This window comes from Neofelis nebulosa, chromosome 8, assembly GCF_028018385.1.
Source record: "Neofelis nebulosa isolate mNeoNeb1 chromosome 8, mNeoNeb1.pri, whole genome shotgun sequence".
NCBI classification, from domain to species: domain Eukaryota; kingdom Metazoa; phylum Chordata; class Mammalia; order Carnivora; family Felidae; genus Neofelis; species Neofelis nebulosa.
In genome coordinates this window covers 23501131-23521428 of record NC_080789.1, presented here as the reverse complement: position 1 = coordinate 23521428, position 20298 = coordinate 23501131, and the positions used below count along the sequence as shown (strand labels likewise).

The 20298-nt window shown below is 39.4% G+C and overlaps 1 long non-coding RNA gene across 6 annotated transcripts in view; it reads right to left on the bottom strand.

The window, feature by feature from the left end:
• Window positions 1–403: 403 nt before the first annotated feature.
• Window positions 404–20298, bottom strand: part of LOC131519043 (uncharacterized) — a 102404-nt gene continuing 82509 nt past the window's right edge. For all 6 annotated transcript variants that reach the window (XR_009265426.1, XR_009265424.1, XR_009265423.1 and 3 more), the window contains 4 exons: window positions 6841–6919; window positions 1950–2030; window positions 1677–1728; window positions 404–921 (listed from right to left, as the gene is read on the bottom strand). This is a non-coding gene — a long non-coding RNA (uncharacterized LOC131519043). The remainder of the gene's footprint in view (window positions 922–1676; window positions 1729–1949; window positions 2031–6840; window positions 6920–20298) is intronic.

Genomic DNA, 20298 nt, shown 5'->3' with positions numbered 1-20298 from the left:
TGAGGTCACATATTCACAGGTTCTGGGAACCAGAATGGGAACATCACTGGGGGGCCTACTGCAATGACTGTCATCACCACAGAAACAGGGCAGAGTAGGGGTTTAGTAAATAAGGCCTGTTGATGGTGTGCATGAATTCATTGTAATTTGTTTAGCTAATTAAGTCAACTAGAGTTTTAAGAAATTATTGGAGAATCTTTAGTATATTAGTATTTGGCTTTGATTGGACAAGGAATGAGAATGCTTATTTATTACATCAGTGCTTGTCGTTCACATTCATTCATTCATACATTCCTTCACTTACTAAACATGGGTTGTGTACACAGGACGTACCAGATCCTATGCCTGGCACTGAAGACCCGATGACAAAAAAGACACAGCACTGGCCACAGGGAGCCCACAGTCACAGTCACAAAGAAATCACTGCTTTCTAGTGCTATAAATACAGGGACAACAGCCAGTCGTGGACACTTTTGAGGCAACGGTTATGGGACAGGGTCTTGGCGAAGGAGAGTGGTAGAAAAGGGTAGAGAAAACTAAGTTGATCCTCATATCACGTTATTGCAGATATTATCTCCAATTTACAGATGGAAAAAACCCTCCCAAAGTAACTAAATGGGACTTCCAATCTTTCTTCCTTCAAAGAAGATGAAAAGGTTTTGATTTGTAACCTAGAGCCCCAGGATTTTAAGTATCTCCTTTTCGATTTTCTTTTCTCTCTAAATCCCTCACACATCATGACAACTTGGAAGTTCTCCCGTTCTAGATGCCTGACTCCCAACTGTTCTACACCTCTGTCCTGTCTCGTGGCCCCCCGACCTCCGGTGATGATGTCCTCCCCGCGTCTTCCTCAAGTCCTTTTATCTCCAAGGCCAATGAGGATGCTGCACCCTCTGCTTCTCCTGTGTGTAGTCAGAGACTCTGGAGGAAAGACAGAAGAGGAAGTTTTCTACACCACCCTTACCCCATCAGGTCCTCCACACAGCATCTGCAAACTCCCAAAGGGTGAAGTTGCTCTCCAACTCTAATACTTTGCTAAGAAGAAGCCTGATTTTTTTCATTAAATTCAACATGTTTTCAGTATATTTGGAACAACTTGTGTGTGTGAATCTACTTTTCAACTGTTAAGTTTTAGAAGTGAGGGCAGCAGGATTTGTTCTGTGGGACAGTGGTGAGATGTTACTTGAAATACTCAACTGGCTCTAGCCCTTCTTACACAAATTGGTGGGTGGAATTCAGAGAGAAAGATAGTTAAGAGAAAGGGTTTCCAGCTGGGATAAATGAAAAGACCCTGCAACTTGAAATAAAGGAGGCTAGGGAGGTCACGGTAAGCCTGGGCAAACGTGTCATATATATATAATATTGTTCACCCATAAAAAGGAATGAAATCTTGCCATTTGCAGCAACACGATAGATCCAGAGGGTATGATGCTAACTGAAATAAGTCAGTCAGAGAAAGACAAATAAATACCATATGATTTCATTTAGATGTGAAATTTAAGAAACAAAACAAATGAGCAAAGGAAAAAAAAATGGAGAGACACAAAGCAAGAAACAGATTCTCAACTATAGAGAATAGCCTGCTGGTTATTAATATTAATAACCTGCTGGTTACCAGGGAGGAAGTGTGTAGGTAGATGGGTGAAATAGGTGAAGGGGATTAAAACTTAACTTACCATGATAAGCACCGAGAAATGTATAGAATTGCTGACTCATTATATTGTACACCTGAAATTAACATAACACTGTATGTTAATTATACTTGAATAAAAAAATTTTAGTGAGGCATGCAGATAATAAACAACATATATATTCTTGTATGTGAACAACATGTATACTGTCGTATACATATAGTGTACAATATAATCAAATTATAAAGTACACTAGAAATTGATAAGTACTATAGAAAAAAATTTAAAGGACCATTTTGGAAAAGTGAGATTACTCACCTTGAAGTATGAGGGAGCCTCAGAGAGATTGCCCAGTTAATAAGTGGTAGAGTTCAACCTCTTTTACTACACCATGCTGCCCTAATGAAGACAGATTGTAAAGTTATTATGTATTAATGGTAATATATGAGGGTTTTTAAATTATAATCATGCTTCCAGAATACATATTCAGAAGCTCAGGAGTATACGTTCATAGGAAATTTTCTGCGAAAACCAAATTTCAAATCTGTTCTGACAGTAATTTTAGATTTCCCCCATTTTTAAGTGCATACATTTAATTGCAGAAAGCACAAGTTTTCTTTACTGGGAAAGTATAGGATAAATGAGATACTCAGAAGACCTGAGTTCTAGTCTCAGTTCCTCCATTAATTACGTGTTTGGTCTTAGGCAAATCACTGAGCCTTTGCATCTCAGCCGAGTGTTGAAACAAGGGAGACTTTTGCCCTTAAGAAAAGGTCTACCAAAAATGGCAACAGTCTATGGAAGCTCCTTTAAACTTGAATATTCAATTTAGGAACAAATTACTTACACATATGTTAACCACATGTTTTCTAAAGTTGTCATAAAAATGTCTAGGGAGAGAATTCTGATTTGAACCCCCTGATGGTGCCTACGTGCAGTGGACTGTATTCTGTACTCTGATACAGAGTGACCGTCTTCTTTTTGTCTATTGAGTCTCATTATTTACTGTAAACGTTTATTAATATTACGTCATTTTGGGGTCAAACAAAAGCACTGAATATTATTACTCTAAACCACAGTGCCTCTCTGATGTTGAACACTTACATCAATGCTCTATGATTACACCGGTGACATGTTTGCTCAGGATTACCGTGACCTCCCTAGCCTCCTTTATTTCAAGTTGCAGGATCTTTTCATTTATCCCAGCTGGAAACCCTTTCTCTTAACTATCTTTCTCTCTGAATTCCACCCACCAATTTGTGTAAGAAGGGCTAGAGCCAGTTGAGTATTTCAAGTAACATCTCACCACTGTCCCACAGAACAAATCCTGCTGCCCTCCAAGTTAGCTGCTTCCCTATATTTCTCCGAAGCTCTCAAGGTTTTCTTTTTTTCTATCTGAGAATTAGACTTCACAAAAAACCAAAAACCAAAAAACAAAAAAACACCACCCTTAATTTCTTCCCCCCTCATAGTCTCTATCTCTGGACTATGGCCATTCCCTTATTTCTTACCAACTGAATTTCTGGGAATGAGCCTAGCGAAAGGACATCAGGCATCAATGCAGAAGTACAATTGGCTGAATGATGGAGTCCATCGGGTTCCAACAGAGTCTCTTGAATTTGGTCAGGCTTCAGCCAGCCTCAAGCTTCCCTCCCCATACTGACCCAGCAGGACCCAGGAGTGTTTTCAATATCAGCCCTAATCCCAAGAACCTCACCAAAAAATGGGCATTATTTTCATGTTTCATGTTACAGTCCGAGTGACATCTACACCTCTTGACCCAAACCAAGAAAGCTACTGCACAGGCTCCTTGGGGTTAGAGAGAACAGGGCAAAATTCCTATCCTAGTCCCACTCCTGGCTGATTATACAGAGGGATGAAATCCACCCTGCCTAATAGGGTTGCTACTAGTCACACATGGTTATCAAGCACTTAAAATACGGTTAGTGTCCCCGGGGAACTGAGATTTTAATTTTTATTTGAAAAATTAAATAAGTTAAATTTAAAAACTGAAACTCAATTTGGTTATTGGAAAACTTGTAAGAAACGATTTGGTCTTGTGACTCTGTATTGTCAACTGTTAATTTTATGAAATCTGAATACAGGTCAAGTATTTCCAATGAAAATTTAGTGTCCAAATTGAGGTGTGCTGTAAGTATAGAATAAAGCCCAGGTTTCAAGCACTTAGTAACAAAAAATATACAATGGCTTATTAATAATTTTATATTGATTTCCAATTGCAATAATATTTTGAATAAAGTGGGTTAAATGAAATATCTTATTTATACTAATTAAACCTGTTTCTTTTTAATTTTTTAATTTTTAAAAATATTTATTTATTTTTGAGAGAGAGAGAGAGAGAGAGAAAGAGACAGAGCATGAGTGGGGGAGGGGCAGAGAGAGGGAGACACAGAATCCAAAGCAGGCTGCAGGCTCCGGGCTCTGAGCTGTCAGCACAGAGCTGACGTGGGGCTTGAACTCACAGAGTGCGAAATCATGACCTGAGCTGAGGTCAGATGCTTAACTGACTGAGCCACCCAGGCACCCCTGTTTCTTTTTAATTTTTTAATGTGGCCACTAAAAATTTTAAATTCTATTTGCGTCTCACATTATTTCAGTCATCACTGCTCTAGATCAACCTTGGGAGTATGTGGGGGTGGGGGGTGCAGGGAATGCTGTCTAGACCACCATTTTCAGGTTGCTGTTGGGGGAAGTAACTTCTGTTAATCACTTTCTATGTTCCAGGAATTATTCTAGATTCTTTCCATGTGTTATATTGTTTGATAATCATGACAACCCTTTGATGGAGACATAACAGAGGCTTTCAAAGATTAAATATGTGACCCCCTAAAATCACATATGTGGGGAGTAGCAGGCCTAGAGTTAACCAGAGTTATGTCTTAAAACCAATAATATATATATTTATTTATTTATTTATTTATTTATTTATTTATTTATTTTGAGAGAGAGTGCACAAGCGGAGGAGGGGTAGAGAGAGAGGGAGAGAGAGAATCCCAAGCAGGCTCTGCACTGACAGCAGAGAGCCCGATGCAAAGCTCGAACTCATGAACCACAAGATCACGACCTGAGCCAAAGTCGGACATTTAACTGGCTTTGGTTAAATGTCCCAGGTGCCCCACGATAATATTTTAACAAAACTTGCGATGCGCTTTCGTAGTAGCTTTTTGTATCTTTTTTCATTAATCATAAATTTAGTCTTATGTATTGTAATTGTACCTCCGTCCCAGAGAAGAGGTGAGTCTGAACCAAGAGAATGAGTGTGAAATGCTAAAGATAGTGTCTGGTACACGTTAACTACTATTATTTTTCATCTAGGAAAATGGTCTGATTCCACAAGCAAACTATTTCCACTTTATCACGCTGCCTCACATTTGGGGATATTTGTGACACAAATTACCATAAATTTGCATGTATTCTTTTCAGTTCAACGTTAAGGTTGTTTGTTCTGTTTTGTTTTGTTTTTGACTTATGAATTGTATCTACTACTATGTTTTTCCTTAACTTTTCCGGGCATTTCATATGTGTGGCCAGTGCCCCCTCAAATATTAACCCCCAAATTAATCTTCAGTCAAAATCATTCCCCTTTAATGTAGCGTATGGAGAATTTAACTTATGTCTTTTATCCCCATTTTCGTACAAAAAGGAACGGGCCAGACATTAATGCTTACTAATTTTTAGCTAAGTTTAGCACAGGTAGGCAGTGGAAAACAAAACAAAACGAAACGAAACCCTCCCGGTGACTTCCAATCCTGTCTTTCAGATAGTATTCTGCTCTGACTGAAAGAAATAGGTACAAAACATGAGCAATGATAATAGTTCTTATCGCACGGACTCAACCATGGAAACTACGGATGCCCAACACACCCTGCTTTAGAAGCAGCATGTCTCGAAAGCCCTGGTGAAAGTGCTAAGGAGCCAAATAGACATTTGATTTGGGTTTTTCTCCTTCTGTCCTTTATGGTCCTTTATAAGTCACTGGTGAATCGAGTTCAGGAATATCAATAAGGAAACTTTAGTGGGTAATCTATACCTGAATAGGGGACAGAAAAACAGTCACTAATTCCGGTTAGTTTTATAGTTTACAAAGTGCATTCACTCACATTAGCTTATCTGAGCCCCTCAGCTCACTGGAAGAATGTGTGTCAAACTGTACATCTGCTGTGATGTTCAATTCGTTCCTTTGCCACTGCCTCCCACTAGAATGTAAACCCCATGACAGCAGGAATCAGTTTTCCGTTTCGTTCATGGCTGTGTCCCCGACACGTTAGCCCACTGCCTGGTCATCCAGAAAGTGCGCAATAAATAACTGACTGAATGAGTTGTGTAGATGATCTAGAGAAACAAAGAGGCAGTACAAGCCCACAGTGGAATTGCAAACCACAGGCAAAGGGAACGCTGGACTCTGTTCACCATCCTCTTGCCAGAAGCTGTTTTCCCACAAATGATGAACAGATTTCTTTTACGTATGACATGTGTTCAGTTGTCCCCTATTCTTTGAGTGTGGCTTTTCAAATGTATAAAAATGAGGTTCCTGAGAAAATATCCAAATATCCAAATATCCAAAGCAAATATCACAGCGAGTGGGTCAGTCTGAGCCAATTAGAGTTGACAGGTGAGGAACCTAATTGTGAGGCCCCATGTCTAGGCACTCGGGGTGTGGTTCAATGTCCCTTTTGTGGTGCAGTGAAAATGTCACACAATTGGAAAAACACATTAGAGCCAGTATATGTCCAACTCCACACTGAACTAGTGCCAAAGCTGAACATTTGCATTCAGCTTTAAAAAAAAAAAAAGGAGAAGAAAAGAGGTTCAGAATGGCTGTCTAGACCTTGGTCCCACACAGCGCTGAATACAACACTTTCAGGGTGCGTATAGGCACTGCCTTGCTGTGAGAGCCAGGAAGGACTTATACAAAAGGAAGGTTAAACCCCAGGAAGCAAGGAAAGGGACGAACATCTAATTTCCTTTGATTCGGTGTGATGCTAAATAAAACCCAGCAAGAACCAGAGTGCTCAGGACCACACTGACAGCAGGGGTGGGGAGTGGGGAGAGAATCCAACATTTATAAACATATACATCTTTCAGAAACCAAAACAAGTTTTGTTCTTTAACACTCTGCGGTCAGGACATTGAAATGTTTAGTTCCTATTTATTTACCCATTCTTCCATTTATTTAACAAATACAAACCCTGTGTCTTGCATGCATGGGGCTGGATACAGGATGATAGGTAACTGAGCCACGTTTCCCCTTCTCGAGGAGCTTCACTCTATTACATGGGAGAGACAGCCACAAACAAATAATAGGATTGTAAGACAATTTTTTATATGTAATTCTAAAAGCTCAGTTTCCTAGGGCGGCTATAACAAATGACCACAAACTTGCTGTCTTAAAACAACAGAAATTCATTTTCTCACAGTTCTGGAGGTTAGAAGTCTGAAATCAAGATGTCAGCAGGGACCTACTTTTTCCAAAGGCTCTAGGGGAGAATGCCTGCTTGCCTCTTCCAGGGTCTGGGGGTTCACGTTGTTCCTTGGCTGGTGGCTTCCTAACTCCAATCTCTGCCTCCCTCTTCAAATGGGTCTGTCTCTCTTCTGTGTGTCTTGTATAGGGACACTTGTCATTGGATTTAGTGCCTACCCAGATAACGCAGGATGATCTCATTTCAAGATTCTTAACTGAATGACATCGGCAAAGACTCTTTTATCCAAACAAGGCCACATTTCCAAGTTCCAGGATGTGGACAGTTTCCAGGAAGGGGGCCACCATTCTACCCACCACAGATAGCATATGTGAATAATGAGGATATTATCCGGAAGACCTACCTGGAGGAGGTAACACTCGGGTTGCAGCTGAAATGTTATACAGAAGATGTAGGAGTTATATAGGCTAAATGGGAGCAGTAGGCTCTCATTGCAACAGAAGGGATAGCAGGAGCGAAAGTATAAAGACATAATGGATGAGTATGAAACAACAACAAGCAGCTCAGTGTGTCTGGAGGGTAATGTGAATAGAGAAGAGAAGCAAAGACAAGACTGGAGGCTGAAGCAGTGGCCCAACCATGGAGGACTCATAAGCTACACCATGGAGCCTGAGCTGCTGATTAGCAGCTCTTAGCTGGCATGCTCTGGCACCTTGGGCGCTTGCCAGCTTTTCAAATGTTGGTTTAATGTTGGAATGGCTACACTCTAGCCGTATTGAACTTCCAACTCTTCAGACCAGACACACTCACTTTCACCTCTGGGTCTTGCTACTCGATTTTTCTCCAGCAGAAATGTTGAGTATTACTATTTTCATTTTATAAAGAAGATTCTCATTTTATTTATTTATTTATTTTAATTTGCATCCAGTTAGTTAGCATATAGAGCAATAATGATTTCAGGAGTAGAATCCAGTGATTCATCCCCTGCATATAACACCGTGTGCCCATCCCAACAAGTGTCCTCCTTAATTCCTCTTGCCCATTTAGCCTATCCCTCACCAAAACCCCTCTGGCAACTCTCAGTTCATTCTCTGTATTAAGAGTCTCTTATCTTTTGCCCCCTCCCTGTTTTTATATTACTTTTTCTTCCCTTCCCTTATGTTCATCTGTTTTGTATCTTAAGTTCTTCATATGAGTGAAGTCGTATGATATTTCTCTTTCTCTGAGTAATTTTGCTTACCATAATACACTACAGTTCCATCCACGTAGTTGCAAATGGCAAGATCTCATTCTTTTTGATTGCCAAGTAATACTACATTGTGTATATATACCACATCTTCTTTATCCATCCATCCATTGATGGACATTTGGGCTCTTTCCATACTTTGGCTATTGTCATTAATGCTGTTATAAACATGGGGTACATGTGTCCCTTCAAAACAGCACACATGTATCCTTTGGATAAATACCTAGTAGTGCAATTGCTGGGTCATACGGTAGTTCTATTTTTAATTTTTTGAGGAACCTCCATACTGTTTTCCAGAGTGGCTGCACCAGTTTGCATTCCCATCAACAGCACTAGAGGATTCCTCTTTCTCCGTATCCTTGCCAACACCTGTTGTTGCCTGAGTTGTTAATTTTAGCCATTCTGACAGGTGTGAGGTGGTATCTCATTGTAGTTTTGATTTTTATTTCCCTGATAATGAGTCATGTTGAGCATTTTTTCATGTGTCGGTTGGCCATCTGGATGTCTTCTTTGGAGAAGTGTCTATTCATGTCTTTGGCCCATTTCTTCACTGGATTATTTGTTTTCTGGGTGTTGAATTTGGTAAGTTCTTTATAGATTTTGGATACTAACCCTTTATCTGACATGTCATTTGCAAATGTATTCAATTCTGTTGGTTGCCTTTTAGTTTTGCTCATTGTTTCCTTCACCGTGCAGAAGCTTTTTATCTTGATGAAGTCCCAATAGTTCATTTTTGCTTTTGTTTCCCTTGCCTCCAGAGACGTGTTGAGTAAAAAGTTGCTGCAGCTGAGGTCAAAGAGGTTTTTGCCTGCCTTCTCCTCTAGGATTTTGATGGCTTCCTATCTTATGTTTAGGTCTTTCATCCATTTTGAGTTTATTTTTGTATATGGAATAAGAAAATGGTCCAGATTCATTTTTTTTTTGCATGCTGCTGTCCAGTTTTCCCAATACCATTTGGTAAAGAGATTGCCTTTATTCCATTGAATATTCTTTCCTGCTTTGTCAAAGATTATTTGGCCATATGTTTGTGGGTCCATTTCTGGGTTCTCTATTCTCCTCCATTGATCTAAGTGTCTGTTTTTGTGCCAGTACCATACTGTCTTGATGATTACAGCTTTGTAATACATCCTGAAGTCCAGAATTATGATGCCTACAGTTTTGGTTTTCTTTTTTAGGATTGCTATGGCTATTTGGGGTCTTTTCTGGTTCCATACAAATTTGGGGATTATTTGTTCTAGCTCTGTGAAGAATGCTGGTGTTATTTTGATAGGGATTGCATTGAATATGTAGATTTCCTTGGGTAGTAGGAGATTCTCATTTTATAAGGAAAATGAATGGACATGGAATCAAGACACAACTCCAGATGTTCTGCCTCCAAAAGCACTTATTTGTCCCAGATACTACATTGTTAATCCCAAATAAAACATTCCAAGGATAAATGGTAGATTTTATACCTGCATGCTATATTTGAAAACAGCAAAAAGTAGTAAACACTCAAATAATAGTGACTTGAACAAGAAGTGGTTATTTCTCTCTCAAGTAAACGAGGTTAGTTGCACAGGGCTAGCATGGTGACTATACTGTCTAAAATCTCTGGAACCAAGCTCTTCCCACTCCCTGGAGTATGGTCCTGTCCTCACAATATAAGGTGGCTGCTAGAAATCCTGCCATCAGATCTCTGTTCCAAGCATAAGGGTGGATTAAAGGATAAAACAACAGTGGAAAAAAGGCACCAACCAGTTGATATTTAAGGCAAGTTTTTGAAAGCTAACCCCTGACACTTCTGTGTCAATAATGGGCAAGAATGCCCACTTTTCCCTACCTCTCTTGCCTATCGTAGCAGGAGTCAGGAGGAAGTTTTGTGTGCTCCAGATGACTCTGCTCCTGCCCTCCCCATACCACCAAACACTGCTAGAGGCAGAAGTAGAGACGGGGCCCCAGAACTCTGTGTCCTTAGCTAAACCTCGCTCTGCCCTTTTCTCTGCATGCAGAGCCTCACCAGCACTGTCTGTCTTGTCATCTCAGTGTGCGCGTTGCCCTGTTTACATCAGTCACCACAAAAACCCCTGACTCCCAGACTAGACTTCACCCCCAGGTGTCTCATTCCCACTCAACTTTATGAACAGTGAGGCAACTCCCATCTCTTCTATGTTCTATCCTCCTATTTTGCTTCATTTTTCTACATAACACTTATCACCTGGAATAATATATTTTTAACTTCTCTATTTCCTCCTGGTAGGTAGATTATAAACTCAATTTGGGGGTTGGTAGGGCAGGGATTACTGGAAATTTGTTTATTTTATTCACCACTACATCCCTAGATCCCAGACTCCAGTAGGTGCTGAATAAGTATTTGTTGACTGACTGACTGAATGAATGAATGAATCTTTTTGGTCAGGACCTATACACATGGGAAGACCTGCAAAGGAAGCTGGGAAATGTCTTTTTGCAAGTGATCACATGTCTCACTAAAAATTGGGAAGAGGGAAATATAGATATTGTAGGATAATCAACACCCTCTAGCACAGAGGTCACCTACTAAGTGATTTCATGTAAACCTTACAAATACGTTTATCTTCACTAAAATAAAACTATAATGACAGTATGCAACAATCCACCTGAAAGACAGGATGGAGATATGTGACTTAGAAGTTTTGGTGCCTGAAAGCCCTGTCTGGAGAAAGAAAAATAAGTATACACATATGCCATGAGACTTTACTGTACATATGAGAAAAGTGATGCTCAAGGAAATGAAGTAGCTTATTCTGGAAACAAAATCCATTAGGTGTCAAAATGAGTGCCCAAATTTTTGGTTTTGTGTTCTCCCAGGTATGCCATTACCATGAAGTCTTGTCATACTGTTGGGTTATTGTTGATTTTCCATAGACAGAGACAGGCAGGGAGGGCCAGATGAATATATATGTGGTCAGAAAATCCATATCCTTCAGACAGAGCTAAAGGGTAAGAGGTGAAGACAGCTCAGGAGAAATGAGAAACCAAGGAATGCTGAATTTGTGAACTGATATGTTTTTGGCAAAAAGACTTTTAAGATATTCAATCATGATTGTTGGAGTCTAGCTAGTTCTAGATGTCTTTCTGTTAATCCAGTAACTTATTTGCTGTATTATTTACTTACTGAATATTGCATATGTGCATTCAAATGTAACCTTTTCAAGTGGAATCAGAGGTAAATTTCCAAGTTCATTTGTATTAGATTGCCCTATGTATTGACGAAAATGAATTAAAGTTCAAAAAAAGTCATCTTTTTCTTTTTCCCAGCTCCTCTTATAAGATTTAAATGTTGTTCAATTTTGACAATTTTGCTCGTGATGTGTAAGGCTGAGCCAGACTCAGTTTTCTCCTCTTCAGATGTTGAGTCTGAAGAAGTGCTGACAAGCAAGAGTTTAAAAAAAAAAAAAAAAGGCTGGCACATTTTTGGCAAGCCATTTGACATGTGGGCCCATTATTATTTTAGAAAGCAAGATGGCTCCTTGTGGCAGGCAATTCTCTGTACCCCCCTCCCACTGCATACTTAGAAGACCATCACGTTGCCCAAGGTCTGGAAGCCAACTAATGAGAAAAAGAAAATGAGTCCTTAAAACTGCTTGTGTCTTCATGCTGTGGTTGTAAATAGGAAGGGAGGGGGAGGGACTTTCCAACACAGGCATCTGATCCCACCTCATCAAGGAAGCAGGACTTGAATGCACCGCCATAGTGCTGCATTCCCCCCCAACCCCACCCTCACCCGCCAGAGTCCCTACTCCACAACACTGCAATTCCCCCATTGTTAGTTTTTACCTTCCTGCCTTCACCTGCTGTCTGTGAGATAGAAACCCTTTCTGTCTTTTTACCTAGACATCTCCAAAACTTCTATATTGCCTGGGGCATAACTGATACTCAATAAATATTATCGACTTTAATCAATTTAGCTATCACAGCTTACAGGGAAGGTATGTGTCTAAGTAAGTGGGAGCGTACAGAGGGTTAAGAAAAAAACTAATTAGCGTAGAGGAAAAGCATTACATAAACAAAATGAAATTTGAATATCTGTCCACTGAAAGTTTGGTCTTCATGATCAGTTTATAAACAAATTTTTCTTTCATTTTCAATGCACAGATACATTTCTTTAGCACGCAAACAACATAAGGGAATCTAAACACCTTACGCTATTGTCATTAATGATGGCATTGATTTGGGTCACTGTCATTCTAAGCTTCACATGAGACAGAATGAAGCATAAGTTGGTTGTCATAGAAATTAAGAAATGATTCAGATTCTTAAAGAAGCTTGATTGGAGTTTGAAAGTGACTTACAATTCAATGTATTTTTAGTTGATGTTGAAGCCAAAATCAAAATTAAATCTTCTGTCAGTTAATTAAGTGTGTAGAAGAGTTTCCAATTAGATTTCATCAAAAGAATTACTGTGATGGAATAATGGTATCCTATTCAACATGCTTCCTTCAAATTTCTTCCACATACCTCCATCCTACTCTAGATTTTCTAACCCTCCAATCAAAGAGACAAAAAAAGGGGGGAAAGAAAAGAAAACATCTTCTCTAAATCCTTCAAATAATGTGGGTTCATCCCAACTGTCAGTGTTAGGATTCTGAAATTCTAAGTGGTAAGTGACATGAAAGGTGAGCAACTTAGCATTTATATTTCTATGCATATATACATTATGAAGATATATATATTTCCATAAGTATCGTGCTAAGGGAGGAAAATGTCAAAAAGATCTTACGAAAACCTTAGAAATATTTTTACCTTCACTGAAATGAAACTATAAAGGAGGCACCCTTTATGAAGAGACTATCCTGAGATTTTAAACATATGAGGTGTATAATTACAGTCACTCTGCTTTCAGTTTATATTTACAATTTCTTCTTCACTAAATACTTCTCAGGGTAGTAATGGCTAATATCTATTAAGCTTTTACTATGCTGTGGGCACCATATTAAGTGTTTATATGTACATTGTGGCATTTAATTGTCTCAACAACCCCAGGGATAGATACAATTATGATCTTTATTTTATCCACACAGAAATTCAGCACAGAGGGATTAAGTGATTTGCCAAGCAACTGGCAAACTCTTATCTCTAACTCCAAAACCATCAACAACAACTCCTTTAGTTTTAAGTACGCTTGCAAACTATGGCCTGGTTGCAGGTAATATGCATAAAAAAGACCTTTTGTCTCTTTTCAGTGACCACTCAAATTTATGACTTCAAGTATGGTTCTGGCCAGACCCTGAATCCACCTCTGTCACTTTCCTCCATTTTTATCCTTGCCCCGGGTAATAGTTCTGAAGGTCAATTTTATCTACTCGTAACTTTGGGTTAAAAAAACCTGTTCCTTCTCTACCATCTATTTTGCTTCCGTTTCCCATCTCCACTAGAAAAAGCATTCCCAAAGGAAAGAGTCATAACATCTATACACAAGAGCAAGAAGGAAGAATTCTCTCAAATGTCCAAAAGTATTCTGAGAGCCGGTGGGATCAGAGAAGATAAAATCTGGAGATCTAAGTTGTACACTGAGTGACTGCATGTGGCCATCATAAAAACGAAGCCTATATGAACTTATGCTAGTTCCTATTTTGAATTAAGTGACCTTTTGAATTCTGTGGACTGGGAAAATAAATAAATGCATACATACATACAGGGGAAACTAGGTGGCTCAGTCGGTTAAGCATCTGACTTCGGCTCAGGTCATGATGTCACGGCTCATCAGTTCAAACCCCATGTCAGGCTCTGTGCTGACAGCTCAGAGCCTGGAGCCTGATTCAGATTCTGTGTCTCCCTCTCTTGTTGCCCCTCCCCCACTCATGCTCTCTCTCTCTCTCTCTCTCTCTCTCTCTCTCTCTCTCTCTCTCAAAAATAAATAAACATTAAAAAAAGAATACAGAGTTTATCACTCAATTATACACACACACACACACACACATGATTTACATGTGTTCCAACAACCCTCGCTATCTGCCTTGGAACAGTTGTGAGTTTTCGAAAGGACATGAGAAAATGCTGGTAGGGCTAGTGTACAAGAAATCAACAATGGTGGTATGAAAAAGGCATCTTATTGTCTGGAGATCATAAGTTCTCTTCCACTGCATCTTCCAATGAATTAAGAAAAAAGTGACTGAATGTCGGATTCTCAGGAGCGAGAAAAAAGAAGGCTTCAAACTAAAATGTCCAATCCCTGTGCTGTGATAAGTTACTTCTGGCAGGTTGACATCACTGATTGATCATGGCTCCAGAACCACCTCCTTTCTTGCCTGGAAACTTAACCTTCAGATTTTGGTAGCAATGAAGATTGACTTTGTGCTTCTCAAAGCACAGACAGAGTAATTCAAAAAGGAGAATTACAGATCTTATCTCATTATGCTAGTAAAAAAACTGATTTAGAAACCTGTTTGCAGAGAGCAGTTTTAACCATATTATGGTCCAAAATTAGATGCTCCCTTTGAGACTGGATGAAATTTGATCCCTTTGTCAATGACAGTAGAGGGTTCATTGCCACACGATAGAAGCTTGTGTGTGGTAGGTGATTCCTCAAAATTCCTCAGCAGTTATAAAGCAAACAAAATCAACCCTAGGAAACCTGATTGTGAGGAAACTCAAGAACCTTGCACTGTGTATGCCTCTGCCTTCAACAGAGAGCCTGGCTTGACCATTCCAGGCATATACAGCTCTTCCAATGCCTCTGATAAGATTGCTAAATGCAGAGTGCAGTTCAAGATCCTCCCTTGTGGTAGGGCCACAGAAGGCTTCCAAAGGCCACCTAATCAACCACACTGACATTCAGTGGGGCCACTCATTTATCTTGCTGCACTTTAAGCCCAATTTTTGTGTGTCCTAACCATGGAAAACAACTCACTTTTTTTCTGTTTTATAAACCCCCTGACCAGAAAGAAATTCCGAAAGTAGCTTTCATTGTCTTTGTTTTGTTTTGTTTTGTTTCAGGCTGAATAATCCTAAATTTTGTATGCTTTCTTCTTGCTGGCCGTGCTTTCCATCTCATAATTCATCCTATGATTAACTGTAGCTTTCTAAGATCCTTCTAAAGTTTTGGTTGGGCCTAACCAAAGAAAAGTGTGATGAATGTGTGTCAACAATGAATATTAAGTGTTGTTTGCCAGAAGGCTATCTAACTGAACTGCCTAGTCCTGGAGCTCCTTAAATCACTAAAGTTATTCATTACTCTTGTCTCTAAAACCATCCTGTGCTGAAGTGCATAAGGTAATTGGAAAGAAGGAGAGTGCTGTTCACAGGGATCTGGGTGGCAGATTAATTTGGGGGGTTAACTGGCTAATTGCATGGTATAAGAGGTGGTGACACGGTGCAGTGCAAAGAACACGTGACCGAGAGTCACGGGCAGGGTGCAGAATTTCCCCCACCCTTGCCACTCACCAGTTGGGTGACCTGGGGCATGTGCCCAAGCTTTGGATCTTTTATCTGCTTCAAGAAGATACTGCAGAGATGATATTTATGATTCTACTCATGTCTGAAACTTGGAATTCAGTAACTTAATGTTAAGCAGAGCTCTATGAGGATATAATACAAAGTATATTTCCAAGGTGACAAGGTTGATGAAGTCCTCAGTAGAGAGTGCTGTATCTAAAGGGGCTGCCACAGAGGAGAGTTGTGAACATCTGGGTATAGAGTGTGGGTTTTGGATGCCTGGAAACTGGGCGGGGGCGGGGGAGGGAGGGTGAGAGTGGGCTCCCATTCTGCTGAGAACCTCAGCCAGCGTGAGAGATGATGTCTGAACTCTTCTGTCCTTCCTTACATAAGCCCAGCCGTGCTGAAATAGATCTCAATGATACTGGGGACATTCAGTGTTTACCTCGTATATACCTTTGAGGAAAATCTTATTTGTCAAAGACAAAATCATCTCCTCCTCTAGAGTTGCCAAGATGATAAATATCCTGGCAGAAAGGTTGATGACTATCAAGTTCTATAGTAAACCCAAGAGACAACTGGGATTTATCTTTTCCTTCATTTCAAAACAACTATCTCCAAAGAACTCAGCCACCATGGAGTTTTGACTTTCTCCAGTGCTTTTGTCCATGGCATCAAGAAGTGATAGAGGAGTTTCAAATGAAGCAAAGACAAAAATGCCCTTGAACCTTCTATCCAATGAGTTGGTATTCCTTTAGTAATTGAAATCAATATAGCACAGTGGTTAGGAGCTCATTCTGGACTCAGCTGAATCTGGTTTGCACTTCTCTCATTTAATAGGAGTAGGACCTCGATGGAGGCTGAGGTCTTTAAGCTTCTGTTTCTCCTCATCTGCCAAATGGAGATGATAACAACAGCTATCTCGTAGGGTTATCTAGCTCATGTAAATTAATAATAAAAAGTTCTTAGCCCAATGCCTGGCATATGGTGAGTGCTCGAAAAATGGACATCATCATCATTATCGATTTTATCTTCCAGGAGGCAAAAGTGATAACATTGTGGTTCTAAAGTGTTCAAAACTCACATTCAGAGAAAAGAAGTGCACTCTTATAATATGCTTCCCATTTCTGGCAGCTGAACACGGGATTGGAAAGTGAGCTGGAATGTGTCAGATACGAATCTCACAAAAATAGGTAGAGCACTGCCTCAAGCTAGTTTCCCAAGCCAGGCCAGTGTCTGATATTAAAGTTTCCCTGCAGTCATATTGAAGTATTATTACTATATATTGCTTTGAAAACAGAAGCTGAGACTTGTGTCCTCAAAGTATCTTTTAGGCTGTCCTCATTGGTCCACCCAAGCTTCTCATTTTCTAGTGGAATCATGGTTTTGATCATTGTGAGACAAAAGACTGAGAATAGATAGATGACCAATCGGCTTGTGTGCCAATTCCCTAGTTTGATTTCAATTTTAATAAACACCAATGGGAGGAAAAAAACACAAATTTCTCTGTGGTTATGAATCCAGTCCTCTATGGATGAAGTCACTGTTATTATAAAGACTGATAGAAAATGTGAGCAATATAATATTTGATAACATCAAGCCAAAAAAAATGTTAAATGCTCTATGTAGTGGAGATTAGTGATTGGGTGTAATATTGTGTTGCTGAGTAAGAGACAAACGTATAAAAGCTAAACATGGGCTTTTTTGCTCTTACTACAGTTTTTCTCTCTGTCAATTCAAAATTCTTGTTTTTATTTTTTATTAGTTTATTTTATGGACCTAAACAAGTTCAAGCTGCAAAAATGACATCTGTGTTTGTACAAGACAACAGACATCATTTGAATTTATTAATATGAAGCATTTTACACCTAGAAAAGACTCAAATAACCAATGTAGTAAGCAGATGGGAAAATATAATAAATAATCTGTCTTTCAATGACATTTATATCTTTTACTCATTCAGCAATGGCAGACAAAATAGGCAAATGGACTTTTTTATAGGCATAGTCTAGGAAAGCTTCTTTAAAGCTGCTTTTGTCAGAAGCTTATTTTTATTATATCGGATTGAGTATCTAATCAAGTGATCTGCATTTTATAATGCAAAAGTTTGAAGCCATTTTAGGGGGAAAAATACCTAATTTACAAGGGTGCTCAAATGTAAATAAAAGCCAAAAGTGTTTTCTGAAATGGAGAACATTTTAGTGAAAGTACTTCAACCTAAGACATTTAAATCTAAATTTTGCTTTCAGATGTACTTGTTCTAATATACAAAGCAAAAGATTGAAGAGCAGAAAACTAAACAGGTTTGGAGTTTTTAGCCTGAAGGAGAGAAAAAAATCAAGGAAAATTAAATTTAAAATCTTCCATTTTAGAAAGAGTTTTGACTAAGAGAATAGAAATGTATTTTTCTGTGTCTTCATTTACTTAAGAACATTTTTTAACATAAAGTCTCCATGAAAATTACCATCGGGAGGTCTTCAGTTGGGTAGAAGTCACCATTTACTGTTGACAAGAGTTTTTAAACATGGACGAAAGGGTTTGCCTTTTGTGAGATCTTTTGAAATAAGACAGAGTGTTTTTTCCAGGTTGACTAGAGTTGCCCAGGTGTTATTGCCTTCAAGTCCATTCCTACCCTCTTCAGATTCTTCTAGCTCAATTTGCTATGTTGGCAAGGTGTGTTATATTCCTCCAAAAATGTGATTTCTGCTATCTGGTTTTCAATTAATTAAAAAGGAGGCCATTACACTGAGGTGGCTCTCACGCTAGGATGGCTGATGGAAGCAATCCAAAACCCAAGCCTGTAAATGCCTCAAGGTTATAAAATCGAAACCTAAGAACAACCAATCATAAATAGCCAACGAGGCTTTAAGTCATAGCCAATTACATAATTTCCTTGCTTTTCTTCTGCACCTTTTCTGTTTAAGTCTTGCTCCCTAGCTCCTGTCTATGGGGTACCACTAACCACCCCCAGGTTGGTGTTGCCCGATTCCAATAAATTTTTGCTTGTATAAACTCTTAAAAATTTTAATATGCCTCAGTTTATATTTTAACAGTGTTTAGGGAAGGATTCGTTAGAGATTAATTCCTCTTCATTTTTATGTCCACCATAGTCAGAGAGCAAAAGTTGGCTATCCCGCTTATACCTTTCAAAGCTAATTGAAATTTGTCACAATCGAATAAGCCTTGGGAAGTAGTTGCATTTCTGGATGCTTCTCATTGTACTTATTTATTTATTTGTATTCTTTTTGATGCATCTTTTATTGCTTATTGCTGTATTTATTTTTTAATGCTTTTTTATTTTTGAGAGAGAGAGAGAGAGAGAGACAGAGCACGAGCAGGGGAGGGGGAGAGAGAGAGAAGTGGGCTCCAGGCCCTGAGCTGTTAGCACAGAGCCAGACATGGGGCTCAAACTTCTAAGCTGTGAGATCATGACCTAAGCCAAAGTCAGACACTCAACCAGCTGAGTCACCCAGGCACCTCTGTTTTCAAGGTAGGATAAGGTTCTTTCATTATTAATTCCAAAAATGAAATGTCCTATAGTTAGTTCTGTTTTGAAATTCATTTTGATCTTAAAATGAAAGTCATCTTTTCAAAACCTGCCCCTTTATAGGTAGGCGGTAGAGTTTTAGGTGAGTAGCAAAGTAAGTTATCCCCTTAAGCAAAGCTTTCTGCGTATGTGGGCAGGGGTGGGGTGGGGGGTAGGCTTTTAGACTTAATGGACCTTGTGTTGAACAATATTCTTTCTTACTAAAAATCTCAAAGTAGCAAGTCTGAACCATGTTGAGTGAGTTACATTTGCAGTGGAGGAGAGTACAGAGAAAGCGATTAAACAATGAGGGAGATTCCATTTGAAAGATAATCCTAAGTACAAAAGAGGTAAATTCATATTCATCTTTTTGATTCAAGTAGCTATTTTCCACTGAATGAATGGCTGCCACGTTTAAGAACAAACCAGTGGTCTAATTGATATTTTCTAAAATTTGCCTGATTTTGGTGAGTGTCTTAATCTATTCAGGCTGCAGTAACAAAATACCATAAACTGGGTGGTTTAAGCAAAACAGAGAAATTTTCTTCACATTTTGGAGGCTGGAAATCCTAGATCAGGGCATGATTATGCTTGGGTTCTGGTGAGAACCCTCTTCCTGGCCTGCAGATAGCTGCCTTCTGGATGTGTGCTCACTTGGCCTTTTCTTGATGAATGTCTGAGGGGAGAAAGAAGTGGGGGGATAAACTCTCATGTTTTTTCTTATAAGGGCACTAATCATATCATGAGGGGTCCACCCTTGTGAACTTCTCCAACCCTCATTACCTCCCAAAGGCCCCCATCTCGAAATCCCATTACATTGAGGATTAGGACTTCCAGTCTATAAATTGGGTGGAGAGGGAAACAGAGATATTCAGTCCCTAACAGACAGTCAAACTAGAGCTTAACTAAACTGTGCATGACACTCAGTAAAACTCGTGTCTATGCACATCTTCCCTTTGTACTCCCAGATTCAGAAATCCTTCAGAAACCCACGTTCTCCATCCCCAAAGCTGCATCTCCACTGGCCCCTCTCATCCACACATGCATCCATGCAGAAGA